This window comes from Mobula birostris, chromosome 7, assembly GCF_030028105.1.
Source record: "Mobula birostris isolate sMobBir1 chromosome 7, sMobBir1.hap1, whole genome shotgun sequence".
Classification (NCBI taxonomy): Eukaryota; Metazoa; Chordata; class Chondrichthyes; order Myliobatiformes; family Myliobatidae; genus Mobula; species Mobula birostris.
This window is the reverse complement of record NC_092376.1, coordinates 111,915,348-111,921,347: the sequence shown is the minus strand read 5'-3', so window position 1 is coordinate 111,921,347 and position 6,000 is coordinate 111,915,348.

Sequence of the window (6,000 nt, the reverse complement as noted above, 5' to 3'; positions counted from 1 at the left end):
TCCTTCCATTGACCCCACTTCCCATCTCCTTCTGTCTCCTCCATCCACTTGAGGAGAATCTGGTGTCTGACCACCTTTCAACTAATGGGTTTTTCCATTTAGTCAAGTCAGTGAGAATCAAATTAACTTGGGAAATTTTTGGGGCTGAACTACTTTCTAGAGAACACTTTGAATCTCATGTTATTAACTTAAGTCCACCCCTGTACTTCAAATTTTCAAAAACTTTTTAGTATCATCCATAACTAATCAAGTTTGAGAGTATGCTGGAAAGTGACCATGTCACCCCTGACTTTTTGGGCCTGTACTTGATCCCTGTGCTTGTCACTGCATGTGTGATCACTGTCCAATAATTTTTGATCACTTGTATTAAGCCTAATGAAACAGTAACACAGTATTGTGCATGTCTATACAAATTTCTACTTCCCTTCTCCCCCCCCCACCCAAATGTGGCAATGTCTTCACTGTCAACCAATCTCTGAACACCCATTTCCTTCAAATGCCAGTCTTATTTCCTAATTAAATTTTGTTGTGGTTTCTCTCACCTACCACTTTTTAGAGTCACTATAATTAAAAAAAATTAAATCCTGAATTGGGCATGGAGTTGAATCTGGGTGAACAAAATGCTTTTTAGCTTTGTGTGATGAAGTTTTGTATATTTATTGCCCCTTAATTCCTCATTGACCTAGTTAAGCAAGTGTAGACTGTATCCTATAGTTGTCCTTCCACTACCTTGGATCAGGATGAGCATATCACTTTTGGAGTCTGTAAATGTTCTGTTTTAAATGATTTTTGATTCTCTCTGCTGTGAGGGCAAGTTTCTGCAAGTTTGAACAATAAAAATAATTAGAAGATTTAAGTGTCCTTGGATTGACTTCATACAATGTTCTAAGTGAGAAGTTGAGTTCAATTCAGACTAGTTTCAACAGCACAATATGGTTGCAGAATGACTTCACTCATGGGTTATTGATCAGTGGACTGATCAATGTATAAATTAGAATGACTAGTAAGTTTCTGAATCCAGCTTGAGACTAGCTACAACCATCTAGACTTGATGTAAGAGTGGGGAAAAGTGAGGTTGAAGGAGACAATCAGTGCAATGCCTAGTAAAGTCAATTGCTCTGGTTATTGATAGCAGACTGGTGCTGAGAATACAGAATGTAAAGACAATTACCTTTATGCAAAACTTGAGGCATCGTTTTTAAATGAGCATCGCAAAGGGCAATAAGTTCAAAAGCATTAAGCTAGAATGGACATGTCATGTTTTGCTTATCAAGACTTCAATAGTGCTTGATACGTTTCCTGCACATAAATACAGGGAAATGTGATGGCCAAATTTGTATCTTATAGCTGCATACACCAGTAATCTGTGGGTGAGGTTGATACAAGTTCAGTAAAACTGAAGATAAACTATTGGGCTAGAAACTGGATTGCACAGGATTTAGGACAGTGAATTCTTGGATAAGTTTAATAACAAATTTACTGAGGGACTAGGGGTTAACACAGTTAATTTGGCAGGAAAAGGTAGCTAAACCAAAGATTGGAAGTGGTTTGGAATGAAGCAAAAGGGAAGAAGAGTTTAGGACAGGGAAGGATAGAAAAAGAAAGCTTTCACAATTTGTTCTCTGCAAACTTAGTGTGAAGAGACAAAGTAGTGAAGGTAAACCTAGATCAAGGTCTCTTTGGGGGCTTTTGCTATTGCTTAGTGTTGGGGGGGGGGAGGGTTGGTGGTTCTGCTGGGGGGGGGGGGATGGAGGAATGGTTTCTGCTGGTGCTGGGGGGGGGGGTGGAGTGTTGATGATGCCTGTACTTGGGAGGGGTCTTTGGGGCTCTGATATTACTATCATTCATTCTTTTGGGTTTGTGGAGGTCTCTGTGAAGAGTAAGAATTTCAGGTTGTATAGTGTATACGTTCTCTGATATTAAATTGAACCATTTGATTAGAAATTGGCAAAGAGGGGGGTGTCAGTAAGCAATGAAATGGCAGAACAATTGAATGTGTGCTGTTGCCTTAGGAAAGGTCCACTTCCATTTCTTGAAAGGGATACAGGGCTGCTAGTGGCAGGACAAGAAGGCAATCACTATTTGTTTTCAAAACCCAGGTTAGAAATCTTGAAGGGCTGAAGGCTGACAAATTCACCAGAGTGTGATCTGTCTCCCAGAGAATTTTGTCCTGGCAATAGTTAAAGTATTTCTCACTCTTAATCTTGAGACTCTGGAGCAGTTCCCATAAGTAGAGCTGCATTTGCCAGCCTCTCCTATTTTTATGGGTAGTTGCAAAATGAGGAAGTGCAGACCTGTAAGCCTAATGCCCTTTACATGAAAAATGCTAAATCATAAGGTGCAATGCTTAATTTGTCAGAACTTCAAAAGGGATTAGAAGTTGGCATGAATTTAAAATGGGAGATTCTGCACGTGTGTACAGGACACCTAAGTAGCATGTTGTCTCCCAGGGTCAGGGACATCTTGGATTATGTCCACAGCATTCTGAAGGGGAAGGGAGGCAGCCAGATGTCTTGGCACATAGTGGTACCAATGAGATGGGATGGAAAAGCAAAGAGGGCCTGAAAGAACATTTAGAGAGCTAGGCAGAAAGCTGAGAAACTACCTCCAGTGTGGTAATTTCTAGATTGCTGCCTGTGCCACACACCAGTGAGGGTAGAAACAGGATGATCTGGCAGATAAATGTGTGGCTGAGAAGCTGGTGTAATGGGCAGGGCTTCAGCTGCTTGCATTATTGGAATCTCTTCTAGAGGAGGTATGACCTGTTCAAAAGGGATAGGTTGTACCTGAACCACAGGCAGGTTTGTTAGAGCTGTTAGGGAGGGTTTAAACTAATTTGGTAGGGGAGTGGGAACTGGAGTGAAGGGACTCAGGATAGGACAGATTGTAAAAAGGCAAAGAGTGTGCAGTCAGACTGTCAGGAAGGGCAGATGACAGGACAAAATTACAGCCAGCAGGGTGAGTATCAGTACATTGGGGATGCAGAACCAAAAAGGGTAGAAAATACAGTACTTGGTGTTTTTTCAATGCAGAGTAAAAGAAGTAAGGTGGATGATCTTGTTGCACTATTACAGATTGTCAGGTATGATGTGGCTACCACTGAATTGTGGCTGAAAGATGACTGTAGTTGGGAGCTGAATGTCCAAGGTGACATGCTAAATTGGACGGATAGGAAGGTGGGTAGAGGGGGCGGTGTGGCTCCACTGGTAAAGAATGGCATCAAATCATTAGAAAGATGTGACATGGGATCAGAAGATGTTGAATACTTGTGAGCTGAGTTTTTTATTAAAAAAAATAACTGCAAGGGTAAAAGGACCCTGATGGCAGTTGTATACAGGCCTCCCAACAGTCAACACACATCAACGTTGCTGGTGAATGCAGCAGGCCAGGCAGCATCTCTAGGAAGAGGTACAGTCAACGCTTCAGACAGAGACCCTTTGTCAACTGTAGCTGGGATGTAGACCACAGATTATAATGGAAAATAGAAAAGGTGTGTGTCAAAAGGGCAATGGTATGATAGTCATGGGAGATTTTAACATGCAGGTCAATTGGCGAAAATTAAGTTGGAAATGGATCTCGAGGGCGAGTTTGTTGAATGCCTACAAGATGGTTTTATTTAGCAATTTGTTGTTGAGCCTACTATGGGATCAGCTATACTGAATCGGATGTTTATATAATAAACCAGAGGTGATTAGGGAGCTTGAGGTAAAAGAACCCTTGGGAGGCAGTAATCACAATAAGATTCAGTTCAACTTGAAATTTGGTAGGGAGAAAGCAAAGTCTGATGTAGCAATATTTCAGTGGAGTAAAGGAAATTAGTGGTATGAGAGAGATGGCCAAAGTAAATTGGAAGGAGCTGCTGGCATGGACGACAAGGGAACTCAAAGCTAATGTAAAAGCAGAGAGGACATATAACAAGGCAAAAATTAGTGGTAACACCTTGAGTATTATGAACAACTTTGGGTGCCTTACCTAAGAAAAAATGTGCTGGCATTGGAGAGGGTTTAGAGGAGGTTCAGAAGGATGATCCTGGATTATCACATGAGGATGTTTGGTAGCTCTGGGTCTGTACTCACTGGAATTTAGAAGGGTGGGGGGGGGGCAGAGGCGGAGATCTCATTGAAACCTTTCGAAAGTTGAAAGGCCTAGACAGAGTAGATGTGGAAAGGGTGGGGGAGTCTAGGACAAGAAGGCATAGCCTCAGGATAGAGGGGTATCTATTTAAAACAGATGTGGAGAAATTATTTCAGCCACAGGGTGGTGAATTTATTACCATAGGCAGTTGTGGAGGCCAGGTTGTTGGGTATACTTTTTAGCAAGGCTTGTTAGGTTCTTGACTGGACACAGCATCAAAGCTTTCGGGGAGAAGGCTGGAGAATGGGGCTGAGGAGGGGAATAATGGATCAGCCATTATTAATGGCAGAGCTAATTCAATGGGCCAAAACGTTTAATTCTGCTCCTATGTCTTAGTCAAATCCCTTGAGGATATCTGCAGTAGATAAGGGAACCAATGAATATGATGTACTTAAACTTTTACAAAGCTGAAATCCCACAGAGGAGCTTAGTGTGCAAAATTCAGGATTTCATTCATGCTGTTTATTTATCTAGCTTGCCAGTTAGCATATTCATCTCTTGAATATTTGATAGGTACTTAATACAGACCAAAATCTAACTGACCACCTTACTGTTAAAACACCAGCTGTATCCTATTATCCTGACACTGGATTCACATTGTCCCTTAAATCTGTCAGCTGTTGCCTCATTATCGAATATTGTTGCAGTGTTCACTTGAATTCTTTCAACAATCGACCTACTAATAGCTTTACCTTAAAGTTTCAAAGGTACATTTAATGTCAGAGAAATGTCTACAATGTAGATCCTGAAATGCTTTTTCTTCTCAATCATGGGTTCAAAATCCATTTTTTTACTTCTGATCTTCACCTATTATTCAGGACTTCTGGAGAATCTGTCTTAAGAAACCAAGACAGCACAAATAATTATGTAACAGGAAGCCTAGGATTCAGGAACTATGATGCATTATGTATAAGGATCACAATTATTAATTAAAACTTTCTGATGGCACTATTTTGGGAGGGATACTGAAATGGCTGGTAATGATTACCAATTAATTGACTTAAGCACCCATTAGCTTTTAAATATTTGATTTGCAGGGTTATTTCTTGCCTCCTAACAATGTATGGACTTTGGTTGGAATTATGTAAATTGAGTATTTCCCACCCCTGAAGAGTTCCTCGACAAAAGAACTATCTGAGTTGAAATTCTTTTTGTTTTCTCTCCATGATTGTGGAATAATATTCACATCAAGTGCATAAGAACAGAAGGATCTTGGGGTCCACATCAATAGATCTCTCAAAATTGCAGTACAGGTTGATAAGGTGGTTTAAAAGGCATGTGGAGTGTTGGCCTTCATTCGTTGGGGATTGAGTTCAAGAGCCGTTGTAGCTCTGTAAAGCTCTGGTTAGAGCACACCCACTTATAAGCAGGATATGGAAGCTTTAGAGGGTATAGTGGAGGTTTACCAGGATGCTGCCTGGATTAGAGTGCATGTCTGATGAGACAAATTTAAGTGAGCTAGGGCTTTTCTCTTTGGATCAAAGGAGGATGAGAGATGACTTGATAGAGGTGTACAAGATAATGAGAGGCATAGAAAGTGGACAGCCAGAGACTTTTTCCCAGGTTGGAAATAGCTACTATGAGGAAGTATAATTTTAAGGTGGTTGGAGGAAAGTATAAGGGTTTGTCAGAGGCAAGCCTTTACAGAGTGGTTGGTGCATAGAAAGTGTGTCATACATTAGGGACATTTAAGAGATCATTGGATACACACTGGGATGAAAGAAAAATGGAGGGGAGGGAAGGGAAGGGGTAAAATATTGGCACAATATTGTGGGCTGAAGGACCTGCACGGTGCTGTTCTAAACTGATTGTATTTATAAATGTCAGAGAAGATGCACAATATCTGCAGTGGAGAATAAAATTAAA